Here is an 11,580-nt window from a genome sequence, read left to right on the forward strand (position 1 = left end):
AGTTATCACACTGTGTTTGTTACAAATACAGTCATATCTGAAAACTCTCTACAATGTGGGACTAATTAAATATTTTCTTTGGTCTATTAAAAAAAGTGTTTGTTCTCCTGCATTCAGTCGTTGCCAGAGCTTGGACTGTTACCATGGTGACGACAGCTTCCTGTGCCGGTGGTGTGAGCAGAGCCCGTCTTAAAAGAGGAGGGTGTATACAGCGCCATCAAGGGGACTCAGTTCAGCTGTGAGGGGGCTTCACAGAGACTGTAGTGTGTAGGGAGTAGGGCGAGGGTGTAGCCACTGATTGGGAATGGGCCATACTCACTAGTGTAGCCTGCAGACTCCTTCTTCTTCTTTCTAGTTTGTTATTTGGCGGTTGGCAAACAACTGTAAGGTGCATTACCGCCAACTACTGATGTGGAGTGTGGACTGGATTAACGCTACAAAAAAAAAAAAAAAAAAAAAAAAACACCTGACAAACAAGCACATCTGGTGACAAACTACAATAATATACATTATATATGAACACATGAAATCACAAAACACTTTAATGAAGAGTTGGTTTTGAACTTCTGTCATTTTATAGAATACAAAAAGTAGCTGTTCTGTAAGCAGAMCAGCATTAAAATTTTGATTACTGAAAAAAGTGGTTAAAAATAATACTGTTTAATWCTAAAAATGGAACTTAAAGACCTGTCTTTGTTCTCTTTATTGAATTAGAAGCAGCTGTATTTGTTTGAATTTGTAGCTAATTTTTATTTATTTAATTCTAAAGATTGTCTTTACTGGTGCTTCTTTATACCTTGTTCTGGCTCACAATATAATGATTGACAGTATATAAAACTACGCCTWGATGCCGAAAACAGCGAATAAGATATATTTAGAGTTACAGATTTTGAGATATTTTATTTCTTTTTGGTTTTTAAGTTATGTGATTTTTTAAAATGTAGTTGTCGCTTGTGTTTTAATTAAATTCAGTCCTCCTGTATGACTTTGTGCAATCAGCCTCCTCTCCTCAGCCAGTCCTGCCACAACCACTCATCTGCACCATTTCTGCACAGCTGCAGCCACTCTACCCATCAGCTGTCAGTTTCACCTCACACATGAACTGAACATTGCACATTATTCATGCCAAGGCAGTACTCCTTGTGTCACTATATTCTTGAATTTTTGGGATGTTTTGCTGCCTCCCCAGGGTTTTGTTTTTCTTTTATTGAAGCKTCTTGTGTCAGTTTGATGACATACTGGGCTCATTGTTAGCATCCATAGTACTGTCTCAAATCTATAGATAAGAGGGATGTAACTCTGAATTTACACTGCATACGGCTCGTCTTTCTCCGTCATTCGTTTCCACCCTGATTTTTTACTGTGTCCGCTCCAGTGYGAAGCACAGAGGAGCCCTGAGAAACATGCACAGGAAATGTAAGGTCGTGCAATAAAGCCAGTGACAAACATCAAAGTCAGCGCAAAACAGTTCATTCTGTTGAAAGCTGACTCCAAACAACAGCTGAAACTGCTGTTTGTCATTTTGCGACTTCTGATTTTAGAATAAAATCCACTTGTGTAATTTATCTGTGTGCTGCTTGTTGCCACCTGCTTCCTAAACAGAATGATAAATTTTGAGAGTATATGGTATAAATATACCCGTTTATTTATTAATATAATAGGACAAAATTAGTCTGCCTTTGGTGAARTATTTTGGATTTTGTAATTTTTCCTTTTCCTGTTGGTGCAGTGTGATATTTATAGACTTACTCCCCACTTGCTCTGACGTTTGGCCAGATCAACTTTTATTTTGGCGGATGGCCATGCGCACATCGCCACCCTGCGGATGTAGTGTAATTGCTCTCATGAGTTATAATTGGTGGGATTTTAATGCAGCAGTCCTGCCTGAGTGGAGCAGGCTCAGTGTAAATTGGGGGTAACTTTATATATTTGTATGTATTTGTCACGCTGGTACAGATACTGTATCAGATGGCGTGTGTTTTTGTACCGTCACAGAGTAGAGGAAGATTTTAGTTAAAGCACTCTACATAAAATAAGAATGGTGCAAATAATGTGTTTTAAGTTTAAAGACCTGCATGTTTGTTTCAAATCTTTGTGGAAAACCTTCACATTCCTGTTAATCTACAACAGCAGTGAAGAGGGAGGGGGTGAGGGAAAATATAGTATTTGGCATTTGAATTTTTTTTGCACCAAACCTAAACCTTTTTTTGTACCAAACCTAAACCTAACTGTGACCCCAAAACCAAGATGCACACAGAACTGTGATTTGTGCATCCATTTCAGTCAATCTTAATTAAAATAATCTTTTTATGTGTTTTTAAAGAAACCGTAAACAAAAAGCATAAAAGAAATAAAAGAAACTGAAAGCACTCCTGTCTTTCCRGTCTTGTTTTCTGACAAGAGTGGCTGACAACACCGCAGACCAAATTCAAGCGTAATTCCTGTCATCAGGAGCTCAGTGAATTCTCGCTGCATTCTCAGCAGCAATTAATTKTAAAAAATGAGAACGTTTAAAGGCTGGAAGCTGTCAAACGGCAACAGTGAGGATGACGAWGATGATGGGCGTGGATGTAGACGTCTTATTTAGAAACCACGCAACAGAGATGGAAAGAGAGAAACTGGTTATCGGTGTCCTCAGTGGAATCTTGTTTTTGCTGTCAGAGTTGGCATTTCCTTTTTGGATTTTTCTAATCCTCTGGGAAACAGAGACAAGAAAGGTTGACAGAAGGCCACACAGATAGGTGATGTTTGGGTAATTAGAAATCCAAATATTCTGTTGAGCAGATAGGGAATGAAAACAACCAATGACTGCTTTTAACAGAAGGTATACAATAAAGTATTGACCATTAGACAACAAAAGACAGAGTGAGAGAGAGCTTCATATTGAGTAAAAATAGTTGATTTGACTGCAGTATTCCTATAATTATAGGATGAAGATATGTAAATACATCAAGCRGAATAATAAACTAAATTTAATGCTGTTTTACCTCCAGAGTAAATGTAGTCGCTACAAAACATCAGATTCAGTAGATTTAAACATCTTGGTTTCTGTTTGTTGATGACTGGCTGAATCCCAAAAAGGAGGGAAAAAAATCAAATATTTCTTTATTTCTAACTAATAACTAATTGAAGTTAATAGGTGCAGTTTACCTCAGTACTTTATTAAGTAGCCTACTCAGATAAAAGACATACGTATATCTTTCAGTTAATTATTCTTTCCTTAAGTTTCAAGTTAGCTTCATACTTACAGTTTTATTTATTTATTTTTCTTCCTTGGAAAATGTTTGGTGTCAACGATTGTAGTTTAAAAAGGTTTTTATATTTCAGTTCAGATTTAATTTTTAATCTCAAACACATTTCTTTGGTTTCACCCCAACATTCACACACAGCTAGCATGATGCTTTGTGTTAACATATTAGCTGTCTTGTCCAGCTTTTTAAACTGGGGGAAAAAAAGCTAAATTAACTGCTTTAGCCTCATTTTCTTTTAAACTACTCTATGTTAGCTTGCTAAAAGTTAGTGTATGTTTTAAAGTATTTGTAATAGTTTTAAACTGTCAGAGCTTTTTAGCTAGCTTTATGAGAGGGTCACATTTGATCAGTTAAACTCTTTAAAAAATGTTATTTTCTGAATTGCTTCATCGAGTGAATAAAATATCAGATCGCATTATTTTGAATTCTTCTGTAAACTCAGTCATGTGACGCCGGTGTAGTTTTCTGGCTGCACATTGGAAGCTTCATATCACCAAAGCACTTCATGATCTTCGACTTGCTGCTGATAAAAGTTGTTTGCGACCTTTCCATKTCTGTCTTCAGGAGGAGGGGAAAAAGATATTTCAATGGTGAAAGTTCTCTATCTGAAAGTCTGCTGTCAGATCAGTTGCAGGAAATTACTGCTTAGCTTTGAGCTGGCTCCTTTAAGCCATAAAATAATTTCCGGTGACTCCTTGTTACACAACAATTCAGTTTTTTTTTTTTTAAATACAACCTCAATTTTCTGAGCTAATTCTTTGGGCTCCATGAGCTTAACATAATAAAAAAGCAACAACAAATATGATGATTAAATGTACTAAATCTTAACTGTTGCTCATGTTGTGCTTGTGTGTGTATGGGCCTGTTTTACAACTGTCTGAGTGTGTAGTCCCATTATACGGGTTTTACAACCCTTTTAAAAATGCAGGATTAGTGAAAGTCATCACATCAGCTCCAGTGCCAGTAAAGAGCAGCTTCTGAGGCTGAACTCTGTCCTGTCTGTGTGCCATATAAAAACATCAAAGTTGCAACACGTCTAACAATGTTTCCTCAAATCCTCCTACCTTCAAACTCTATGATCTTGCTTTTATTATCTTAACATCTTGAAACCTCAAAGTTCATTTTTTAATAAACGCAATGCAATAAATTCCCACAAAGAGAAAGTGTTTTTTTTTGAAAGGTGGTTTTGTGGATTCGTTATCAGTAATTAGTAGCTTCTTTTATAAAGCTGGGAGTGAGATTCCTTCCACCTGTGTTGGTGTGATTCATGTAACTGACGGACCGTGTGGGCGGTTGAAGTCTACCTGTTGTGCTTTCACCTCTGAGCTGCCAGGTGAGGTAGTCACATGTGGAACATGGTCAGTGTGTKTAAGGTAAGACAGCATTATAACTCAAGGATGTGATGTGATGTGATGACATAATGTTTGGGCAATCCAAACCGATGYAGCATATAGAATGATGTATGGCTAAAGGTCTCACTGGGCTGTGACTGTTGGCCACAAACTGTGATCAGCCTTCGGAAGAGAGTCTGTTTCCTTGTGTGTTGTTGCAGGGCTTCATTCTTGTGTTACTGTAATTTCAAATGAATTTTTTTTCTTTAAATTGTACAACAAATCTTCTCTCAAAGTGGTCTAAACTTTGCTGCGGGCACCTAGAATGTGTCTTGAACCTCTCCCACTTCAGTTTATTTTATTTTAGAGTGGTAGAACCATGCTTTTTTGGTGAAAGTGTCAGGAAATTATGGGTCACATCTTTTGCAGTTTTTTTTTCTTTGTCTCCAGTAGATGTGACATTTACAAAAAAGCTGAATTTTTTGAACATCTTACAATGAAAGTTACCGAGTTGCGGACAGCAAAGAGCTGTTCGTAATTCAATTTTTTATTGAATTTTTTATTGAGCTGTGGCTACAATGTAGCTTACCACCATCAGTGTGTGAATGGGTGGACAATTGAAGCGTAGAGCGCTTTAAATMCATATGGACTTGATAAGGTGCTATATAAGTTCAAGTAATTTACCATTTACCATACCGTTMATATTACTTCATACCTCGCACTGGTTTTGCAATGTTGACTTCTTTTACATACACGTCAAGCTGTGGCCAGTCTAAGGCACACCTGTGCAATAATCATGCTGTCTAATAGGCATCTTTTAATTATTTATTTATTTAATTCCTTTTTTTAACCAGATAAAACCCCACTGAGATCGAGATCTCATTTGCAAGAGGGACCTGGGCATCTTGATATGCCACACCTGTAAGGTGGGATGGACTATCTCTGCAAAGGAMAAGTGGCCCCTAACACAGATTTACACAACTTTCTGTACAATATTTTAAGGAAGAAGGTTTATTGTGTACATAGAAAAAGTTTTAAATCTTTAAGTTCAACTCGTGAAAAATGGGAGCAAAAAGAAAAGCGCTGCACTTAGTTATTTGTTCAGTGTAATAACAAACTGCAGGTCAACACAGTCCTTTTATTTAACCATAGGCTTTTGTGTATTTAGGTATTTAATACAAAAATATGAAACAAGGGAAATTTTGAATATGGAGGTGTTTCAACAGTATTCTTTGATGAGGTCTTTTCAACATGTTAGGAGGAAAAAATGAATTTTTATGATAAAAGTTATTTTTGTTGGCTCGCTCAAATTTGAAAAATAGGGAACATGAGAAATTTGTCATATTTTTATGTAAATAAAATGCAAAACTTAAATCAAAATCACCTTTCATTGTGAAGCGACTTTAAAACAATTAAAGATTACTACCTAAATGCTGTAAATTAAACCCATAAAACAATTAAAACTAATTGTCAGTGGGTTAAACATTAAAATAGAATAAAAGAGTAACAAAGGAAAAAAACAACAACGCTCTTCTGGCAGAAGATCTGTGTATGTTACTGCATGTAGTTTCCTGGTCTTGTTGTTGTCCGTAGTYTGAACTGTAGGTGGGGTTGTAGTCAGTAAAGTTCAACATCGTGCCTCACGTTGGGTTTCCTGCTCCAGCTCTGTGTGTTGCTCTGAGGAGGATCGCCTGATCATCATTCATCCTGTTTTTGAAGCAGAGAGTCGGAGTCAGCACACAAACCGAACGACACGAGGASGCCGATCTCTGTGGTGCCACCTGCGACCTTTGATCTGGAAATGTATGACAGCATTGCAGGAAGTACCAGGGTTCAAAGATGACAGGGGGGAAAACATCGGAAGATGTTCGTAAAATCAACGGAAAAAAAGCCAAGAGTCAAGGGTCAAAACAATTTCTACAGTACTAAGCATATTTTCTGCCTAATAAACAAAAYTGAATAAATATAAAAAGCGTAAACCTTTATTAGTTTAACAAGCTGCAGGGAAACAAGGCTCTCTGTGACCAAAATGAACCAAAATACAACAGAAAAAATACACATTAATTTGACCTGGTTTCTAATGTAATAAAAGTGGACATAATTATTATTTTGATTTGATATTTTGTTGCTCTGTAATTKCAACGTGATGCAGCTTATAGTATTTTGTAATTAGTTATTAGTAGTAATTATGTAAACTTATAATGATGTCATGAAATTTAAAGATTTAAATTGCACAGATTCTGTCAAATGAATGAGTAAATAAACTATTATTATTATTATTACTACTACTACTACTACTACTACTACTACTATTATTACTATTATTATTATTGTTATTATTATTATTACTATTTTTGAAGATGCAGCTTTAACAAAATACTAGTTTAAAATTAATTTGAAGCAATGCAGTTATGACCTTAAACACAGAGAATCCAAAGCTTAAACAGTGGTTCTTAAACTTTCCCTGGAAAGAACATTGTTCTTATTTTTACTTTATTTTTTCCGTTTTTGTTCAGTCTTAAGCACACGTGCTGCTGCTGTGTATTCTGAGTTCTGTTTATTTGTAACCCGTCCCCTGAGTAACATGTTTGACATCTGTAACTCTTGTGTTCCTGTCTATCCTCACTGGACAGACGAGGTCATTACATCTGAACTTTGACCTGTGAGGTCGGACTTTGCCTTCCATTTTGACTGTTGTTGTTTGGAGCAGAGCTGGTAAATCTGATTCATTGGTTGTGTCTGAATTTAGGGGCTGCATCCTCCTTGTATATGCATCACTACTTATGTCACTGCCCCACGCCCAAGACTGACCCTTCRTGGGCTCCTTCTCATGCGGCTGCTGAATCCAGCCCACAAAACTTCATAAATTAAGATTGAACCTGAGTGTCCTTCCTGGTCGAGGATATCCCTGACTTTATTGCGTCATCAGCAAACTAAACAGAAAAGCAAAGACAGCTGAGTTTGCAATGTTAGCAGTAAGTCGGACACCTTCAGGGTGAGAGTTGGACTCCCCCAGGGTTGCCCATTGTCACTGATTCTGTTCATAACATTTATGGGCTGGTTGGCTGAGGTTCTCCTTTTACAGTYTCATTTTTATAGTTGTAGTAAATGTTACAACTAGTCAGAGTTCCCTTGAAAACTTGTACTGTGGACCAGAATTTTCATAGGCTGATGYCCTTCTGGCTTGTATTTGATTCATTATGTTCAAACATGTGTGATGGACCTSCGACCTGTCCAGGGTGTACCCYGCCCTTATGGATGGATGTGTGTTGAAAAAGGTTCATGAATACTGGTAAGTGTTGCTGGGTCTTTGGTCCTGCCTTGGAAATGAGTGTTATCATGGCACATTCATGGTTAGTGTTCACAGCCCACCTGGTCCTGGTTGGTCATTGAAGGTTGGAGAAATCCATGTCAGATCAGGACTCCAGCAACTTTTAAAACCAACTTAAATATCTTAGTTGTAGATCATCCAACACTTGAGTAGATTTCCTTTCCTTTTCCCCCCTTCAGCTTTCCTCTGTCCTTTTTATAGAGCTTTTAATCCGGTGGTTTTAATCCTCTCAATCACTTCCTCCCTCCTCTTTTCTRCTTCCCTCTTTTTCTCCTTCTAGTTCTCCCTGCTGAACCTCCTCGTCCTTTTTCCACTCTGACTTTATTTTTATTTTTTTCTCTTGTCTCTAAAACATTACATTTCCTACTCCAACCCTTTTCTTTCCATCGTGTGTCCTCTTTTAAGTGTAAACTCATTTGAGTTCTTTTTTTTTCTTTTTTGGATTTCCAATCTTTTGTATTTGCACCTTATCCTGTTACCTCCTTCTAAAAAGAATAGTCAAGATACTTYCCACCATGTTTGTATTTCCTTATTAACTACTTTTTCATCCCAGTTCAAGTTTTGGTTCATATAACTCTTTCATTAWTGTATACACTGGGAATTTTTTGAAACATTCCTCTTTTCTTTTAAATCTTTTTTTCCCCTGATTCTCATTTCTTGTGCCAATTCCTGCTTTTGCGCCTTTTCCCTTTATTTCCGTCCGTAATTTAATTTCTATTAGTGCATCTTTTTTGGCTTTATCCTTATCTTCTCCTCCCTGACCCCAGATTTCTTCCTCCCTTCTTCCCTCTCTTCATATGTTCTGTTTTTGTTTATCTTCCCCCCCTCCTGCCTCTCAGTTTCTTCTCCCGTTTCCTCCTCTCCCCCTTCTCTAGTGTTTATGTTTTCAGCTCCTGGAAGTCCTCCTCTCCTCCTCTTCCTCCTCCTTCTTTCTTAATCTGACTCCCTCCTCCGCCCTCCCCACTCCTCATCCCTTCTCCACACTCGGTCTCACTCAGCTCAGAGCTGAGCAAAGTCTGGATAAAAGAGGTTCTGTGAACAATTCAACCAACAGTTTGGGATTTTATTTGGCAACAGTGACGCCCTTTAACAGGTATGGATGCTGATGATGGATCAGTCTTTCTGTTTAGTTTGATTCAGTTCGTAACAGTTGATTTGTTTGGATTTAAAGAAAGTGTTTTGAGTAAAGTACATAAAGAGAATTTCTAATAAAAATTTAAAGCCTTAATTTAGTTGCCCAACCCTTGGTTGTTGTTTTACTTTGTCAACTTCATTGATTTAATCATTTTTAAAATAATCAACCAGATTACTTTAAACAAAATCAACCATGAGTGAAAAATAAATACAAATATTACCACTTAAATCTGAAAAACTTAATCTAAATCAGACATTTTTAAAACCTACATTTTATTGCCGTATTTTTGAAATGTCAACAGTTTTTATCTTGAACATATTAATGTCACCTTCCATCACTCCAAAGATTTATCTGATCTTTTCTGACTCCTTAAACTTTACTGACACATTTTCCATCAATAAAATGTCAAATCATTTATTTGGTATCACTAACTGATCATTTGTTTTACTTCTGAATAGCCTTTTTTTTTTACCCAAAATCCTTACATTAGGTCCAGATTATAAACTTCATTGAATAATAATTAATACCTGTTAAATTATTTACACTTAAAACTATTGTTTAAATGCTGTGAAGTGGGATTCTGTCAATATTTTTTGAATTACCTTAATTTGGAGAAATAGTTTTGTGTTCACCAGATTGACGAGCTAATGGCTAGTCYGAGCAAAGACATCGGTGAGGTATATTGACTAGAGGCTCTGTCATGTGGCTTTTCATGGTCGGGGAGGGCGGCCATATTGTTCAGGGCGAGGACACCTCAACAGACAGAACTATTGGCTGGTGAAGCTGAATGTGATAATGGTAAATATGACATGATTTAGGTCAGCACATCAATGAAACTCAATTTGCTATTGATAACCATTGTTTTGATTAGATAGAAATATTTCTCAGTACATTTTATCATGTTGTACAAAAGCCAAGGTACACATATCTGAAATGAATATCTCTAAAAGGCAGAACCTAACCAATAGAAAAAAAATGAATATTTATATTAATTCTACACAGAAATAGCATTATAAATTGTTTACTTTGATAGTCCACCCCAAACAATATGGCATTGTGCTCATACCACAGTGGTCAGTCTTATAAAGTGTGCGTGATACTTCTAGTTAATATACCTCATTGGAAGACGTAACCAGAGTGGATTGCTTCTAATTTTAAACAACTTCAGCCTCTGAAATAAAAAAGCAGTTCATGTGAATTGTTTTATAAACCTTTACTTTACCATTTGTTTCACAGTTAAATGTAGATTTCTCTATTTGCAAGCAGAGTCAGTAGCAGGCAGCTGTAGCACTTCTAATGCAGTGTGAGCAATCATGTGATATTTAATGTATCACAATGTTTTTTTAACACGTGTTACGACCCAAGGCCTTTCCTCTGGGTCCTTCTCTAATGTCCTAATTGGTGCTGATTGGACCTGGAGGCAGCTGGCCAGTGTCTCCAGGAGAGTTTCCGATCCAGCTTAAGATCCACCGCCTGCTCTCAGTGCTAGGCTTCTTTTCCTTGCTCTTTTTTCAGCCAGCTATGAATTTTTGAATCTAATTTTAAGTTATCCCATGCATTGCTTCCCTTTACTTGTTCTGGTCCTTAAGTCAGGCTGTAACAAACTGGGGTCTCGTCCGGGATAGAATTCAACATTGACAGCAGTATTTGTAAAATGCGCTCATGTGAAGTTCTGCTAACTTTATCGGATCAGTTGTTTTAGGATGATAGAAATCCACTTCAGAGGTGGCCTCAGACCATATAAAGCTGCTATAAACTAAGCTCATTTGAACAGACCTAAATTAAAATAAACTTGAAATCTGAGGCACAAAATTTGGAAAATTAGAGCACCTTTTTAAGACTGCAGTAACCTTATTTGGTCTCAGTTGTGGTTAGGACTCGTAGTTAACTCGTTACCACCTCTGTTTCTCCAAACTGAGGTCAATCAAAGAGTTATCCACAACCAGTGAGATATTTATTGTTCATAACCTTCCTACGAAGCCCCACTTCAAAAGATCTAAACTATACATGACTTCAAGAATACTGAGGTTGTGGAAATTTAAATTAACTTTAAAATGACATGTGGGCTCCAGATTTTTCCWAATTTAAACTATGCTATTTCTGAGAAATATATCTGCAAATACGGAGGTTGGAATATTAAAGGTGCAGTATGTAACGTTTCTAAAAATGTATTTTTTACATATTTTTTCATTCTGTCACTATCTCCTGACAGATTGATATTAGACAGGTAAGCTATGGAGGAAAAAAGAGTSCTCTTGYTTTTCCYKGTGGTACTACAGGCTTTAGAAAAATCCAGGCTGACCCGAGAATTAACAGCCAATGAAAACAGAAGTTTGTTCGTGAACGAGCTTCTGACGCCCATCCCCCACGTCACTGCCCGCAGCGCGCAGACGTGCACGTTCTCGTTTCATAAGCAGCTGCAGTGACGGAGGATAAACCAGCTGCTACCTTTCCTGGATCAAATATTCCTGTAAAACTTCCAGTTCCCCGATTGGAGCCTGTTCTGAAACCCATCCATCCATCCATCCATCC

The 11,580-nt window shown here is 37.1% G+C and overlaps 1 protein-coding gene across 2 annotated transcripts in view; it reads left to right on the forward strand.

Moving 5' to 3' along the window:
- The window catches only part of arhgap36 (Rho GTPase activating protein 36), a 95,265-nt gene that overhangs the window by 30,694 nt on the left and 52,991 nt on the right, over positions 1-11,580 (forward strand). Inside the window, exon 1 of one of the 2 annotated variants that reach the window (XM_014018262.1) lies at positions 8,182-9,006. The exons of the other annotated variant lie outside the window; for it this stretch is intronic. The gene's annotated coding sequence lies outside the window, so the exon portion shown is untranslated. Of the gene's footprint in view, positions 1-8,181; positions 9,007-11,580 lie in introns of those variants that run through there. 2 annotated transcript variants of the gene reach the window in all.

This window comes from Austrofundulus limnaeus, unplaced genomic scaffold, assembly GCF_001266775.1.
Source record: "Austrofundulus limnaeus strain Quisiro unplaced genomic scaffold, Austrofundulus_limnaeus-1.0 Scaffold188, whole genome shotgun sequence".
Taxonomy (NCBI): domain Eukaryota; kingdom Metazoa; phylum Chordata; class Actinopteri; order Cyprinodontiformes; family Rivulidae; genus Austrofundulus; species Austrofundulus limnaeus.